The 19,037-nt window shown below is 33.5% G+C and overlaps 1 protein-coding gene across 1 annotated transcript in view; it reads right to left on the bottom strand.

Annotated features, from left to right (window-relative positions):
* The window catches only part of Pja2 (praja ring finger ubiquitin ligase 2), an 84,200-nt gene that overhangs the window by 64,945 nt on the left and 218 nt on the right, over positions 1-19,037 (bottom strand). The window lies entirely within an intron of this gene.

Genomic DNA, 19,037 nt, shown 5'->3' with positions numbered 1-19,037 from the left:
ATAAAGGGCATTATAGCTTCCTCCTTGCTGTCTCTCAGCTTAATCTCTGGGAGAAGTCAGGGGCCATATCATGAGAACACTCAAATAGTCCCATGCAAAGATCCACATGTTGAAATATCAAGAGTTTTTGCCAATAGCCACAAAGCACTGTGGTCTTCTGCCAGCTTGGAAGCAGATCCTTTAGTTTCAGTCAAGCCTTCAGATACCTGCAGTTTCAGCTTACATTTTGAGTACATCTTCATGAGACCTTGTACCAAAACCACCCAGCGAGGCTGCTCCTGATTTTCTGCCCCATAGAAACTGTGTGATAAACGTCTGAGCTACTATGATTACTGAAGGATATTGTTATCCTACAATAGATAACAAACACAAATAACATAAAAACATGTGCTTAAATATTGGATTTTCTTTTTTTTTTTTTAATATTGTTTAGTTGTCAGTGGACCTTTACTTTATTTATTTATATGCTGTGCTGAGAATCAAACCCAGTGCCTCCCAAATACTGGGCAAGCGCTCCACCCCTGAGCCATAGCTCCAGCCCCCTGGATTTTCTTACTTTCCCAGCCCAACTTTTCCATCTATTACTACAAAAAAAGTTTTCTAATATCATCTCATGAGAGTGTATTTTCTCACTTTTTAGAAGATCTACTTATTACCAACATGAAAAGTGAAGTGTTGAAGTTGGCAATATCAAAATGATTTATACTCGTCTTCTGTTGGCAATGTTGGAACTGCTGCTCAAGAACCTGCACTCATTAAATACATACTGGATCAGAAGCACTTACTTTAACAACTGATCTAAATAAAGTTTTAGGCAGAAAGAGAGGGGTTGGGGGAGTAAATGAGAATCACTCGAACTTCCAGAAGTTTTAACTGGTAGCTTGTGAGCCATCTATGGGGAGCTAAGAAATAACTCAAAATTTATTTATTTATTTTGGTACCAGGATTGAACCCAGAGTGCTTAACCACTGAGCCACATCCCCAGCCCCTTTTTATATTTTATTTAGAGACAGGATCTCACTGAGTTGCTAAATTTCTCGCTAATCTGCTGAGACTGGCTTTAAACTCCTCCTGCCTCAGCCTCCCAAATTGCTGGGATTACAGGCGTGCGCAATGGTGCCCAGAGAAATAAGTCACTTTTAAAGTGTCTTTTCTAGAAAAAGAAAGGGTATTTGAGAAATATGACTCTTACTTAAAGGGAAAGTCCTGACTACTCTTTTGAATCCTATTAGAATATTTATTTTACATACTCCTGTATTTAACTTTATACATACACCTCTAAAATGTTCTTAAAGTTTTTCCTAAAATAAACTTCTATAATTTATTTAGCCTGCAGTTCCTTTTAGTAAAGTAATTCCTTAGACACACAAAATTTTGATAATTTACACTTTTTAGCACACCGGAGGTAAAAATTCAGAAATATGAACTTTATGACAAAATGAGTTGATGACAAATATTGTTAGGAAGCTGTTTCGTATATGCTAGAATTAACTACCATGTAGTTTACTAACATTAGGTCATCTTTATTTTTAGCTGCTAAGGCAAATATTTCAAGAAATTAGTAGATATGTGTTTTGAATAACAAAGCTTTTTACACTTGCATACTCTTTTCAACCTATCTATAGAGTTTTCACATCTTCTACTCACAAGCACATATGACTACTGATACACATACACAAATGAAAAATTGTTCAGCTGATCCTAGGACTATAACTGGTTAAGGGAGCGGAGATAAAGGGTGACTGCCATGACAAATTGCCATGAAAGAATAAAATCAGCCCATTAAAAACCAAAATGAACTGGGCACGGTGGCATACTCCTGTAATCCCAGTGATTTGGGAGGCTGAGGTAGTAGGATCACAAGTTCAATGCCAGATAGGTAACTCAGCAGGATCCTGTCTCAAAATAAAAATGGCTAGAAATATAGTTTAGTGATTAAATCTCCAGTACTACGGAAAAAAATAAAATAAAATAAAATTCTCCTCAACTTTACCTGTCATTTAGTTAGGAAGATTGCTCATTAAAATGTGGTACATAAGTTTTGTTTTGTTTTTGTGGTGCTAGAGATCAAATCCAGTGTCCAACATGCCAGGCAAAACTTCATTCTACTCTCCTTTCAAATGCACAAGTCAGAAAGCACATCAGAATAAAGCAGCAGCAGTGACTAATTTCTATATTAACGGCACAGGAAAAGAACAGAAATAAGGGGATATATAGGAAAATAAGAAACTCAACATTATTGTGCATACCAAAGTGTAATAAATTTCACTTTATGACAAATTTGGAAATTTTTATAATAATAACTTGTATTTTCCTTTTCTCTGCAGTAATCTGAAGAATTATCTATGTCTAAAAAGAACAAAACTTAAATGCACAGCCTAACAAACTTCCTTATAGGTATATAAATATGAACAATTACCAGCTAGATCAAGATGTAGAGCATTACCATTAGTTTGGAAGTTTCTTTTACCCCTTCCTAGTCCTTACTTTCTCCCAACTAAGAGAAAACCAATTTCCTGAGTTCCAATAGCCCAGATTAGTTTCTCTTGTCTTAAATTTCATGAGTGGAATAATATTGTATGAACTCTTTTGTGCCTATCTACTTTCACTCAATACATTTTGGGGATTCATTCAGGTTGTTACAAACACCCTTGAACATGTGTTCATTGTTTTAAGGCACATATGACCTGGAATTAGACAGTGTAGAAATAATGTTTTGCTTTAACAGATATTGCCAGTTTTCTAAAGTCGCTAAAGCAATTTATATTCCCACCATCAATATCCAAGGATCAATTTTTTCATAGCTAGGTAAATTTGATATTGGTACTCTGTAAATTCAGAATTTAAATTTTGTTTTTATTTTGTACTTTATTTTGTATTTATTTTGCAGTATTGCCCCAAAGTGAAATTTCCCTTTTGGATGTCTCCTTTTATTAAGACCTGCTCATCTTGTTGTATATTTTAAAATATTGGGTTGTCCACCTTTTTCTTTTAGATTTCTTTGTTATTTATCATTTTTCAGTCCAAGTCCTAGACCAGTTTTATTTGAATGTATTTTTTATACATTCTTGGAGTCTGTGGCTTGCCTTTCTCCCTTCTTAATGATGTCTTGAAGTATAGAAATTCCTAACTTTATCTTGTCTACCTTATATATTTTATTTTATTTGCTCATCCCAAGGTTGTGAAGATTTTCTCCTAGGTTTTCTTCTAGAAGCCTAATATTTTCACCTTTTAAATTTAGATCTGTGATCCAACTCAAATTAACCTTTTAACATAAATTTGGCAATGGTCAAGGTTCCCCTAACCCCATGGGTACTGAGTTGACCTAGTCACAACTTATTAAAAATAATTGCTTTCTCTATTAACCTCAGTAGAGCTTTTGTTATAAAGACAGAAATTACATGTGAAGTTCTATTTCCAGATGCTCATTTTCTTCCACTGATCTTTTTGACTGTTTATTCTAATACAAAACTGTCCTACTATAACTTCATAGCAATTCTTGATACCTAAGATAGTAGATTTTCACAAATTTCAAAATTCACTTGACCAAATTATAGAATTTTAATTGCTGAATGCATTGTATCTATAGATCAAGTGGGGGTTTGACATTTGTAACAATACTAAGTCTCTGATTATAAAGAAATGGAATATTTTTTCAAGCATTTTAAAATATCTTATCATGTTTTTATATTTTTTAGTACATAAGTCTCATCAAGTTTTATTAGATAAAGTCTTAGTTTTCCTATATATTTTGATGCTATTATACAGGTACTTTAAAATGTTTACTTCACACTGTTTGATTACTAGTACACAAATTCCAATCTAATAGCCCTGCTAAAATCACTTTTTTTGTTTGCTGGCAAATGCATTGGGTTTTACTTTTTCCTTTCTAGTTTTTGTATTTATTTTGTTTGCGTAAGGAAACTGGTTAGAATTCCAATGCAATTTTGAATACAGGAGATACTGTATATGAATCAACAGTTTCTCATTCAGCATGATATTATAGTTTTTTGTTGTTATTGATACACTTTACCAAATTAAGGATGTTTCCTTCTATTGCTAGTTTGAAGATGGTGTTTAACAAGCACATGTTAAATTTTGTCAAATGATTTCATTTATAGAGATGACCCTATGGATTTCCTTCATTATTCTGTTAAAGTGATGGTTTACTTTGATTTAAAAATATTAAACCAACTTTGTATTCCTGTCTACCTTATAGACAGGATCTATACCAACAAATCCATGTCGGTCATAATATATTATCCTTTTTATGTATACCTACATTATTTTCTTGGAAAATATTGGCCTATAATTGTCTTCTTATCAAGCTGAGGTCAGATTTTGTATCAAGATTATGCTAAAATTATAAAAAAATTCAAGAAATGTTTCCTCTTTTTTTCCCTCTAATTCTCTGGAAGAGTCTGTGTAAATCTGGTATATATCTTACTTAAATAAATAGAAGATTTGCCAGTGAAGCATCTGGGTCTGGGTTTTCTTTTTGGAAAAGGTTTCATGGGTTCAATTTTTTGTTTGTTTTGTGGTGCTGGGGATCAAACCCAGAACCTTTGTGCATGGGAGGCAAGCATTCTACCAACTGAGCTACATCCCCAGTTGTTGTTTGTTTTTGACAGAATGTTTACTGACTTTAATGCTCAGGACTGGAGCATTAATAACTCAGATTTTCTATTGTTTCACATGTCATTTTGGATAAATTATGTTTTTTAGGAATGACGACCCTTAAGTGGTCAAAAAGTGTTTGTATAATTTTTTGTTTTACTAACAATTTAATGTTAACAGGATCTGTAATAATATTTTTTTCATAACTGGTCTTGATAATTTATATTTTATCCCCCCTTTTTCTTTCTTAATCAGTTCATTACACGTTTTCATTTTACAAAAATCTGCTCAACAGACTAAAAATTTTGCTTCACTGATTTTTATTTTTATACTACTTATTTCTATTTTTTTTTGGGGGGGGGGGAGGGTAACTGGGAATTGAACTCAGGGCACTGGACCACTTAGTCACATCCCCGGACCTATTTTGTATTTATTTAGAGACAGGGTCTCACTAGTTGCTTACCACCTCACGTTTTGCTGAGGCTGGCTTTGAACTTGCGATCCTCCTTACTCAGCCTCCTGAGCTGCTGGGATTACAGGTGTGCACCACCATGCTGGCTCTACTTTAATGGGGTTTGATTTGTTGCCCTTTTGAGTTAAGGGCTTAGACTATTCACTTCCAACCTTTCATCTTCGTTAATTAATGCAAAGAGTTGTAAATTCACCTCTAAGTATTGCTTTAGCTATATTCCATAAATTTTGATAGGTAATATTTTTATTATCAAATTAAAATGTTTTCTAATTTCCATAGTAACTGATTTATTAATTCATGGACCACTGGAGAAGTGTCTTAATTTACAAATATTTGGAACCATTCTAGTTATTTTTTTACTGAATTGTAATTTAACTCTAGAGTGATCATAAACCAGGAACTATATAATTTCAATCCTTTGAAAATGAGTTCTTTACTGCTCAGAATATTTTGGCAAACATCCCATGTGCACTTAAAAATAATGTAGTCTTCAATTGTTAGATATGATGTTGTATAAATGTTAATAAGGTCAAGTTGATTAATTCTGTCTTTAGTCCCTTACCAATATCTTTATCTAAATGTTTTCAGTTACTTTAGGTATATACTTAAAATGTTCCACCATAAATATAGAGCTATCTATCCTTGAAGCTGTATTAACTTCTGCCTTTTATATTTGGAAGCTGTGATATTAGGTGAACACACATTTAGGATCATCATCTCTCAATGAATGTACCCATTTATTATGTACAAATTATTATTTTCCTCCTAATCTACCACAATACTTCTTTCCTCAAACTTATTTTGATGTTATTATATCCATATCAGCTTTTAGTATTTGCCAAGAATACTTATTTCATCTTTTTATTTCCATCTTATCTGTGCCTTTACACTTAAAATCCATTACTTATAACAATGTTTAATCCATTTACATACTTAACAATATAGTTTGACTGAAGTGTACCACTTTGTTTTAATTCTCATTCATTTTATCTGTTCTTTTAATTCCTTCTTTGGTATTCATCAAATCTTCCCTAGAAATTACAAAATGCATTCTTACTACATGCTGAGTACTATTTCCTGGAAGTTCTGGATAACTTATCTTCCTTTTCATTTGGCAGGCAATTATACTGCAACCAAATCACCTTAATATTACAGTAGTTCAGTTTTGGTTTATATTAGGGCAAGTCCATTTCTGCTTCTTCTTACATGAAAGTATGAGCTATTTTCCTACTGTCTATTCCAAACTACTTCTTAAACTCACAACAGTTGAACTCCATTTACTCCCCAATGTCTTGTGTGGTCAGTTTTATGTAGTTCAATGTGAATAAGCACCAAAAATTACCATGTATTTTTCAAACATAAATAATTTTTAATATTCCTTCCTGAAGATATCCACTCCTTGTTCCATTTCCATGTCTCGACCTTCCAATGTATCTTCAGCCCAAATAATATCCTTTAATATTTGAGATATTATAGGTCTGCTGATTACAACTTCCCTCTCTGCTTCTGTTTGTCTAAAACTACTACTTTTAGTTTTAAAGGATATTTTCCAAAGGAATAGAAATCTAGATTTGTATTTTCTTTTCTTCTTTTTTCATTCTGAAATTTAAAAAAATAATTCCATTGTCTTCTAGCTTGCATAATTTCAGTTGAGACGTCTATGCCATCTCTGCTAAATTAATGTATTCAAAAATCTAATAGTTGAGGTTTCTTATCAGTGCAATAAAATTAAAAGAAAAAAGGAACACAATTTTAAGGACTGGAAAGGAAAAAAGAAATCTAATTCATAGATAACAATAATTGTATACAATAAAATTGGAAGAGACTGATTACATATGAACTTCCACAATGATAAATGTTTTAGCTGATTGACAGATACAAATATAAAAATGCATTAACATATTCTAACACATAGCTACACAACTAAATTTATTACAAATTTCATTTTAAAAGTATATACTTTACAATAGTAATTAAAAAAATCAAATCCCCAAGTAAACCCAATAAAAGATGCAGAAAACTACTGAGAGAAGTTTAAAAATACATACTAAATGGAGAGAAATATGATGCTCATTGGCTTGAAAACTCAATTTTATGAATGCCGATTCTCCCAAAGTAATCAACATGTTTAATGGAATTTTAATAAGATCCCAGCATGCTTTTATTTATTTATTTATTTTTGGTAGAAATTGACAAGATGATTCTAAAAGTTAAATGAGAGCCAAGATCACGTTCAAAAAGAATAAGGATCATTATGTCACTTGATGAATGGACCAATAATGTCATTATTAGTATCAAGCTTTTATGGCCACTTTAAAGCTAGGTTGTCAAAAGTAAGTTTTAAGAGTTCAGGGAGATGCAATTAATAATTATGCAAAAATCAAAGGCATGAAGTAGAATTATCCGGAGCATACCAGGACATCTGGTCATACTCCTAATAAATAGAGTACAACATCTCATGAGGTTTCAATTTCTCAATTTCCATTTTCAACAGTATAGTAGCCAAAAGCAAAAGCAAAACAAAGAACAACAAATACCTCCCAAATCAAAGCACATGAAAATGTCTTAGCTTTGGTTTAGGGGCAGATGGTAGGGAAGAAGAGTACTGCTTGCCTAACAATTCAAAGCCACACACTGTACCGCACCTAGATCTGTGGCTGCAAACCATACTACCTGCATAAGTTGCTTATAAACCACAAGCAAAGAATATTGTAGTCTCAGGGTACACTGTCTCAACCCAGGGTGAATTTTATATAAATATTTAAAGGATGTGAACTTACAATTAAAAGTACATGAGAATTATGAAAAGTATGTGAAACAGATGAGAATTAAAGCTGGCAAGAGTTGGCAAAACAAGATACAACAGGAAAATGTCTACAACTTTAGATACTAAGATTATCAGGTATCAAAATTTTTCTTTAATATGTAAAAAACAAAAAAGACATTAAAAGGATAACTAAAAAAAAGAAGAAACTATTAGCTGGGCAGGGTGGTGCACACCTATAATACCAGCGGCTTGAGAGGCTGAGACACGAGGATTGTTTAGTTCAAATCCAGCCTCTGCAACTTAGTGAGGCAATAAGCAACTCAGTGAGACCCAACTCTAAATAAAATACACAACAGGGCTGGGGATGTGGCTCAATGGTTGAGTGGCCCCGAGGGAAATTCCTAGTACCAAAAAAAGAAAGAAAGAAAGAAAAGAAAAAGAAACTTTTAAAGATGACTAGGAAAATTAGAAACAGGACCATTAGAACTTCTAACAATAAAATATGCAATTAAAACTAAAACACAATACATGAGTAAGAGATCAGATCTAGCTGAAAAAATAATCAGCATAATAGAAGAGGGATATTAAGAAAATGCCAAGGATGTAATACAGAGAATGAATAAAATAGAAATATAAAAGAGCCATGGAGGATAAAATAAAAAATGTGGAAAATAATTCTATGCAGCATTCCAACACAGAGAAGAGAGAACAGATGAATATCAATAGTCAAATGATTAATAGTCAAAGAAGAAAGATGAATATCAATAGTCAGCAATAAAAGTGAATTCTTAGATTCACAAAGCTCAAAGAATCTCAAGAAGATAAATAAAAGATTCTCTTAGTCATGTGCAATGAAAACCACAGGAGACAAAGAGTGCATTCACCAACAAAGAAGACCTTAAGAGAAGCTATGGAAAAGACAAAGCTTTCTAAAGAGTGGGTAGGAAGATGAGGAGGAAGTACAAATAATTAATATAGGAATGATTATATGAACAGAATTCCAGAGGAAGAAGTTGAAAGACAAAAACATAAACAATATGTGAAAATTTGAATGAAATGCACAATGCCCAAGAAAACTAAATTGCCAAAGTTGATTGAAAAATAAATATAAACGAATTATGATTCTTCATCATTAAAGAAATTCAAAGCCATGGGGCTGGAGTTGTAGTTCAGTGGTAGAGTGCTTGCCTCGAATGCATGAGGAACTGGGTTCAATTCTCAGCACCACATATAAATAAATAAATAAAGGCCCATTGGCAACTGGAAAAATATTTTAAAAAAAAGAAGAAAGAAAGAAATTCAAAGCCAGGCATAGTGGCACACACCTGTAATGTTAGAGACTTAGGAGACTGGGGCAGGTGGATCACAAGTTTGAGGCCAGATTCAGCAAATTAAGACAGATCCTGCAGATCCTGTCTCAAAATAAAAATAAAAAAAGGTAAAATCTTCCAAAAGTTGAAAACTAGGCCCAGGTCTTACTAGAAATTTCTATAAACCAGTTAAGGAAGAAGTAAACCCAATGCTATACAAACTTCTCTGGGGAATATAAAAACTCTTATCAGTAACTAACATAACTCACTTTATGAGCACAATAAAATCTTTGTAAAATGACATTACAAAATTGAAAAATCACAGGATGACTCCAGCAATAAAATTCCAAAAAAGTATGAACAAGATACCTGCAAATCAAATATTGTGATTTTTTAAAAGGTACAAATTGAGTCTACTTCAAAATGAACTCATTACATGTGAAGAATTACACTGCCATGTCTCTGTAGAAATAGAAAAAGCACTCAACAAAATTTAACTTTAACGAAGAGGAAGAACTAAAAATTAGAATGTCCCAAGCCTTATAAAATATGTCAATCAAAAAGCTACAAAATTATGGGGCTGGAGTTGTGGCTCAGTGGTAGCGCACTTGCCTGGCACGAGTAAGACACTGGGTTCAATCCTTGGCACCACAAAAAAAGAAGTAAAAATAAAACAAAGGTATTGTGTACATTTACAACTAAAAAAATCTTTTTAAAAAGCTACAAAGTTATATCAAATGGTAAAATGTAAATATTATTCTATATTTTCTAAATGCCCCATCATCACTTCTACTTAGTATCCACTGTTCTGGTTGGAGGAGTAGTAGAAGGAAAGGGAGGGGCATACACAAAAATTATTAGGGGAGAATATTTAAAAAGTCAATTTTTTAAACATATATTTTTTATAACTTTATTTATTTTTTATGTGGTGCTGAGGATCAAACCCAGGGCCTTACCCGTGCTAGGCAAGCTCTCTACCACTGAGCTATAGCCCCAGCCCTAAAAACGTCAATTTTAAAAAGTCAAAAAGAAACATAAATAGAAAATGTGAAACACAAAAGAACTTGGCATATAGCTAGTGCTATGGTTTGAACATCAGGGCCCCCTTCCAAACTGATTAATAAAATTAATGTGAAGTGATGTGAAGTGAGGTCTTCTGAGAAGTCATTAGTGGGTGAAACATGCTGAAGGGAAGCAGGTAGACCCCTTTTGTTCTCCCACTTTCTGCCCTGTATGAACCCAAAAGGTACCACCGTAGAAGCAGATGAAAGTTCTCACTGGATACTGTATCTACCAGCACCTTGATTTGAGTTTCTAGGATTCAGAATAAATTTGATTTTCTTTGATAAGAATAAAATTGATTTTCTTTAAAAATCACCCAGTCTCTGGTATTTTGCTATAGCTGCAGGAATAAACGAAGACAGCCAGCTATAACATCAAGATACAAAGTCATTATTAAATATCATCATAAATATTTATAGAAATATATTCAAAATATACCATTTGTAGGGCTGCCACATCTTACTAGAATATAGAAAGCTACAGTGCTATCCTCAGCCAACAATAAGAAAATGCCATATAAATAACAAAATCATGTTTATTATGATTATAGATTTGAGGTAGTAATACTGTCAAGTAACCTGAAACAGAAGGAAACAGGGACAAAAAGGACATGATGATTGGCTCAATTGTGCAGGCCCAGTACTCCTGGGTTCAAGCCCTGGGATAAAGAAAGTTGGGGGGGGGCAGTGCTCAGAAATTTCCATATATAATTTTAAAAATCATAAATCCAAGAAACTCCTTTCCCTAAAACAGGATAAACATAACACACACACAACAAGAAACATCACAGTTAACCAACTATAAAAATCCCAAAGATAAAACATCTTTGATATAAATGGTCTGGAAAAAAGTAACAAAGAAGAATTACAAGGGACTTCTTGTCAGAAACTATGCAAGCTACAAGTCATAAAATGGCATTCTGGATGTAAGAAAAACACTGTGAACAAAGAATGTTATTTCTAAGGTGTATTAAGAATTGCAATGCAAAAACAAACAAATAAATAAATAAGAACTGTAATGCATTTCACTGCTGTTGTGTATTTTTAAAAAATAAAATCAATAAAAGATAAAATATAAATAAAGAAATAAATATTTCTGAGAGTTAAAAAATGTTATTTCTAATAAAACATCTTTCAAAAGGTAAAACAAATATTGCTGCAGCAACCTGAGACACTTTGTTACCAGAAGATCTCAACTGCAAGAAAAAAGAACTGGTTTGAGGAAGTTCTTTAAGTAGAAGCAACATGTACTTGAAAACTGGATAGTCTCATAGTGGGGTAGGGAGGGGGAGCATGGGAGGAATAGATGAATTCTAGATGGGGTGGAAGGGTGGGAGGGAAAAGGAGAGGGCAGGGGAGTAGCAAGGATGGCGGAATGTGATGGACATCATTATCCAAAGTACATGTTATGAAGACAGAAATTGGTATCAACATACTTTTATATACAACCAGAGATACGAAAAGTTGTGCTGTATATGTGTAATAATGTAATGCATTCCGCTATCATTTATTTTTAAAAAAATCAATAAAAAAGAAAACTGGCTAGTAAAACAGAAGAAATGAATTTAAATTAAATTTATATTACCAACTTTAAATTCAAATTTAAGTAGCTACACTGGCTGGTGACTACCATCCTTGGATGGTGCACATCTAAAAAACTACCATACAGCTGTCCTATTACCATGGGTTCCACATCCATGGATTCAACCAACCTCAGATCAAAAATATTTGGAGGAAATAAACAAAAACCCTTGCATCTGTACTTGACATGAGCAGACTTTTCCTTGTCATTATTTCCTAAATACAGTGCAAATATTTACATAGCATGAATACAGTTTAAAGATGATTAAAATACACAAGAGGACGCTCATAGGTTATATATAAATGCTATGCCATTTTATGTAATGTGAGGAACTTGAACATCCATGGATACTGGTATCCAAGAGGAAGTCCTAGAACTCATCCTGAAGGATGACAACTATATAAAGATATTATGGGTATATAGTATATGTAAAAGTCAAAAATTGAACAAAGTGGCACAAAAGACAGTGAGGACAAACTGGAAAGATACTATGGCAGAGCTTACACTAAACAAACAGTAGCATAATATTGCTTGAACATAGTCTATGATTTAAGATCTATAATGTAAATCATAGAGAAAAGTACATTTTTAAAAAGCAAAATAGTATAAAAGGTAAGGCACTAATAAAGATAAAATAAACTTAAAAAAAACAAAACAAAAAAAACAGGATCAGAGGGCTGCAGTAAGTAGCTCAGTAGTGCAGGACTTGCCTAGCATGTGTGAGGCCCTGGGTTTGATCCCCAGCATTGGGGTTTTAAGCTGGGAATAGTGGGACATGTCTGGAGTCCCAGCTACTCAGAGGCTGAGGTAGGAGAATCACTTGAGCTAAGCCTGGAAAACACAGTGAGACTACCATTTTAAAAAAAGAAAGCAGATAAATAGAAAAACAATAATTATATCAAATGTACATTGAATCTTAATTAAGGGTTAGAGTTAGAATGACTTGAAAAAATAGGTTATCCAAAGCAAACCCAATTTAAAATAAAAAGTCATAGATGGATGTGGCTCAGTGGTAGAGGGTCCCTGAGTTCAATACCCGGTACCAAAAAAAAAAAAAAAAAAAAAGAAAGGAAAGGAAAGGGAAAGATATATAAGATATATCATGCAAACACTAACCAGAAGACAGAGAGACTATATTGATATTAGATAAAGTATATTCAGGATGAGAAATATTATCAGAGATAAAAAGGAGGGCATTATAGAACAAAATTTCATCAATTCACCTAGAAGACAGAAAAATCCCAATTTATATATTCCAAAACCAAAAGCTCAAAATACATAAAGCAAGAACTGACAGAACAAAAAGGAGAAAAAGACAAATCCTTCATTTACTTGGAGACTTCAACTCTGCTATCAATGGTCAAAAAACAAGTAAACAAAAACTCAGTAGGAAGTATTAGTCCTAACAAACACCATCAATCAACTTGACCTAATACCTAAGAGAATATACTCCAACCAAAATAGCAAAATATATATTATTTTAAAGTGTACATAGAAAAGTGACTAAGGCTGACCAAATTCTGGATATAAAACAAACATCAAAACATTGAAAAGAAATCATATAAAGTATGTTGTCAGTCTACAACAAGAACATAGAAATTAGTAAGAAAAACAAACTTCACAAGCTTCATAGGTCAAAGTGGAAGTCATATTAAGAACTTAGTAAATATCAACACAGTAAATTTGTATGAGCATCTAATGCATTACTTAGAAGGAACAGGTGACAAATCAATAACCTAAGGGCATATCTTAAAATATTAACATAGGTGTTGGGGTTGTAGCACAGTGGTAGAGTGCTTGCCTTACATGCTGGCCACATCCCCATCCCTTTTTTATATTTTTATTTACAGACAAGACCTGACTGAGTTGCTTAGGGCCTAAATTGCTGAGGCTGGCTTTGAACTCAAGAGCCTCTCAAGCTGCTGGGATTACAGGCATACACCATCACGCTTCACTTGAAATAAATTTCTCAAAAGACAAAAACTTCAAAAGCTCAGAATGGTGAAATGACTCTCAAAGACTAAAAGCTTTTAAGAAGTAATGGATAACTCGAATAACTCTATACCTATTAATTGATTTTGCCCCTTAAAACTTCTAACAAAGAAAACTCTAGGCCCAGAAAGTTATCTTGCAACTGGAGTTAACTTTTATAAAACAAATAATACTAATCCTACAAAAATTTTTTTCAGGAAATGTAAGAGGAAGAAACACTTCCCCAGTTTATGAGGCTAGTATTACCCTGATACAAATAATCACATGAAAAGGTATCCTTCATAGACGCTGAAGCAGAAAAGAAAGAAGGAAAAAAAATCATCTCAACAAAATATTAGCAAATACAAACCACCAATTTCTGAAAATGAAAATAGCATCACCAAGTACAAGGTACAAAAATGCAAGGTTAACTGAACATTTGAAAATAATGTAATCTGTCATATTAACAGACTAAAAAAAATCATATGATCTCAGTAAATATAGTAAAATCATTTGACCAAACAAACATCTACCCATGACAGAAAATCTCAGCAATCTAAGAACAGAATGTGACTGTCCTCAAAATGATAAAAGGCCACTTCCTTTATACCATTCAAAGCTGCTATAAAAATAACTAGGATAGACTAGGTGGTTTATATATGGCAGAAATGTATTGCTCAGTTTTGGAGGCTGGAAAGTCTAATATCAAGTTGCCATCAGATTCAATCTGGTGAGGGGTTGATTGCTGATTCATAGACTGCAGTCTTTTCACTGTGTCTTCACAGGGTGCAATGGTGGATGGACAAGGGAGGCTTTCGTGATCTTCTTTTAAAAAGAAGCTAGCTAATCTTCCCAGATACTGGGAAGATGAGGCAGGAGGATCACAAGTTGAAGGTTAGTCAGAGTAACATACAGACCCAGTCTCCAAAAAAGCAGGGAACACTAATTCATTTATTAACCTTCATAATCCAATTACCCCCCCCCCCCAAGATCCTACCCCTCCCAAATACTCACACTGGGGATTATGTTTTAAAATAGAAAGTTTGAGGGGGACACAAATATTCAATCTGTAGCACCTCTCTATCATATTTAATGAAAGACTGAAAGATTTCCTCTTAAAATCAGGAGCAAGACAAAAATTATCCACTCTCACCACTCCTATTCAACACCATACTGGAAGTTCTACCAGTGCAATAAGGACCAAAAGGACAGGGGGATAATATACAAATTAAAAAAGGATAACACTGTTCCACAAATATTTGCAAAATAACATGTCTAAAATTTTTTTCAAAGCATCTACCAAAAAAGTTAACTAGATATCCACCCCCCTCCCAAAATAAAAAGTAGAATAAATGAACTTAGCAAGTTTGCAGAATTCAAGGTCAACATGGAAAAACCAACTCTATTTATATACATCATCAATGAATAAATGGAAACTGAAATTTATCATCTATAATAGCAACCAAAGTATGAAATACTTAGATACAATTTAACACAAGGAACAACAGTATCTGAATGTTGAAACTATAAAATGTTTATGAAAGAAATTTAAAAATTATCTAAATGAATGGAAACAAACTATGTTTATGAATTGAAAGCCTCAATTGTTCCCACACAATCTATGCATTAAATATAATCCAAATTAAAATCCCCTTAGAAGATGCCTCAAAAAGTTTTATGGAAAACTAAAAGAACTAAACTAACCAAAATGATTTGTAGAAAGAAAAAAGCTCAAGAATTCTTCACTTTTCCTGACTTTAAGATTTACTATAAAGTAAAACCACTATATGAATGTAGTACTTGGCAAAATTACAGGCACAAGTTCAAGGAGATAATATCTGTAGTACATGATACTGTTACATGCCCACTAGAAGGGCTGAAATTTAAAAGACAGAAATAACCAAGTGTTGATGGGGATGTGAAGCAACTGGAACTGTCATACATTGTTGATGGACATGTAAAATGGGACAACCACTTTGAAAAACAGTTTGGCAGTTTTTTTAACTGATTAAATATTAACTTACCATACAATTCCACAAATTCCATTTCTTAGTATTTACCAAGAAAAATAAAAATATATATTCACACAAGAACTCAGAATGAATAAATGCAGCTTTATTAATAACAGCCCAAACTGGAGACAATCCCAATGTTCATAAATAGGTGAAATGGCCACAAACTGTGGCAAAACAATATCAAGGACTATTCAGGAATAAAGAAATGAACCAGTTAAATACACAAAAAGGATGATCCTTAAAAACATCATGCTGGAAAAAAAAATAAAACAGATGCAATAGAGTATATATCACATAAATTCATTTATATGAAATTCTAGAAAAAAATGAAACTACTATATAGTGAGATAAAGATGAGTAGTTTCCAGGGGCTGAGGGTAAAAGCATGATTAATTGCAAAAGCCCAGGAGGGAACTTTTTGGGAGATGAAAATGTTCTTTGTAGTATGCAAATATTTGACTCTTAATTGTGATGGTGGTAACAGGTATTCACATTTCTCAGAACAAAATTAACTAAATTTTAAATAAGTACAGATTATTGTATATAAGGTATCCTCAATAAAGTTGATTTTTAAACTATTAACCAGGGAATACTGGTGATGCCCAATATAAACCACTTTAAAATATGTCAAATAAAATCTAAGGAAATTTAATACACACTTATAGTTTTAAAAAATGTCAAAAAAAATTGAAACAATGATAATATCTTGGAAAGCCAAAAATAGAAGGAAATTTTTAAATTTAATTTTGGCTATTAATCAGAAAGCTTCAGCAAACATTCATATTCAATGCAAAAACATCAGAAGCATTTCCCTTAAAGACAAAAACAATAGTTTTTAGCTCTTAGAGCTGTTGTTCAACATTAGATACAATGCCAAAGCAATGAGAAAAATAGTATAAAAACTGAAAAGGAAACCACAATACTACGAATATTTTTAAATAAGTATCAATACAATAATGATTAGATACATGATAAACAAAATTCAAAAGCTTTACTATGGGGGGAGGTGGGGGCATGTTACTGTAAGTTTTCATTTCCCATAGCAATCAAACCATAAAGCAGCTAGGAATACTGAGAAGGAATGTCATAAACATGGGAGATGGAGGGGGGGACTATTTAACTTTCCCTGAAAATATAAAGCAAGATGTGACGAAAATGACAAGACCACATTTCAATTGTGTATGTGTTTAAATACTATATTAGCTCCCTTTATATTAACCTAAAATTTCAATATAATCTCATTTAAAATAACTAAGAGTTTTAAAAATTAAATAACAAATTGAGTATAAAGTTCTTATAGAAGAAGAAATACCTAAGAAATAGTCAATAACATTTTCACAAAGAATACTGAGGGAGAAACAGTTATCAAAATTTTAAGTATGCATACCCTTTTCATTCTATTCTAGAAATCCATCCTCAGGAAAAAATAATAATACATAAGGTTTACTGAATTGTTAACAGTGAATGATTCTTTTTAAAAAAAAAAAAAAAAAAAAAATATATATATATATATATATATATATATATATATATATATGTTTTTAGTTGTAGATGGACACGATTCCTTTATTTATTTATTTTTATGTGGTGCTGAGGATCAAACCCAGTTCCTCAAACATGCTAGGCAAGTGCTCTACCACTGAGCTACAACTCCAGTCCAACAGTGGATGATTCTTAAGATGCAGGTAAAACTAGAAAGAGAAATGGGAATTGCACTTTTTAAATCTTACATTCTCCCATAGTGTTTAAATTGTTTAAATGAAGGACTTGATAATTAAACATCAGTTAATACATTAGAAAGCTCTCTTTATTATAAAGCATGATTTGTGTGGGCAAAAAAGAACTGCAATTAATTTAAACCTCTTTCAATAAGGGAATGGTTAAATTGTAGGCCATTCAAACTGTGAAATACCATATAGCCTTTAAAAAGTATTTGGGAGACCTACATATACCAAGGAAATGATGTGCAAGATGTACAATTAAGTGAAAAAGCAAGTGATATACAAAAGTGCTCGGTATATGCCCACCCCTCAAATAAAGTTTGCATTTTTATGTGTGTTTAAAAGGACATTTGTAAAAAGACTTTGAAAGGTGAACACTAAATTGTTAACTCCAGATACTGCAGTAGGGCTGGAAAAATAAAAAGAAATATTCACATTTTACCTAATACTCGTTTATTTAAATTTTACATCAAACATGCATGTCTGTATTTATTAATTAAATAAAAAATTAGTTATTTCATATACAAATGACATGAATCCAAAAGACAATCACAAAATTGAAAAAATAGTTTAAACGTTTATTTCTGTTATTTCCAGGTTTATTTACATGGTCTCCAAAAGATCTGTAGTCTTCAGCAAAGGTGACTGCCATTTTAAAAGAAATGTGACCAAATATTTGATGATAAAAATAACAAAGTATTTTAACCTTTAAAAAAAAAAAAACAACGTACACTTCACAGAACCAGCAGACTGAAAGCACTATCTATGCGGATGGTAAATTATTTTTTTAATACTCGAGGAGTGAAATCCCGATTATTCTACCTTCCTGCAAAAAAAAGAGAAACCGTTTACCTCCTCTCCTTTCCTTCAACTTGTTCTATGGCTTTAAACTCACCATTTTGAATGTGCGCAAAATGATTTACCAGCAGTAATCTTAGGGAGGCCAAAATTGGAGGTGCATCTGCCAGAGGCATGCTCTGACCTGACATCCTAACGGGGAGAAGCATTGATGGAATGGTGCTAATATCGAGAGAACGATCTCTAGGGTTTGAACAGGTTGTCTGCGGGCCCAGGCCCCCGTGACAATCAAGAAAAATGCAAATATCCCCAACAGAGCGGCCGCAATGGGAGGTTTCTCCGAGAAGGGGGGCTGCAGGCCTGTGGCGCAAGATGGATCAGCTCTATGCGGGGTGACTGAAAATGGGCAGAGAAGGCGGGTGTGAGTTGTTGGTGGGCGGCACACTCTGTGTGAGTTGCGAGTGTGGAGAGAGCGGCAGCAGGGTCCTTGGCCGAGGCACCAAGGACAGCAGAGGTGGTGGCAGGAAAAGGCAGCGGGCGGAGACCCCCGACACCGATCGATGCCATCCTTCGGGGGAGGCAGCCGACACGGCGGCCCCAGATAGGAGCGCAGCCTCAGGTCCGGGCTGGACAGGGCCCAGGAGGCGAAGGAGGCCTCTCACAGCCATCAACCCCACCCACCATGGCCGGCGCAGCGGGCCAGGGACAGGCCCCGCTCCTTCT

The sequence above is a fragment of the Marmota flaviventris genome, chromosome 5 (genome assembly GCF_047511675.1).
Source record: "Marmota flaviventris isolate mMarFla1 chromosome 5, mMarFla1.hap1, whole genome shotgun sequence".
Classification (NCBI taxonomy): Eukaryota; Metazoa; Chordata; class Mammalia; order Rodentia; family Sciuridae; genus Marmota; species Marmota flaviventris.
This window is presented reverse-complemented; position numbering and strand designations above follow the sequence as displayed.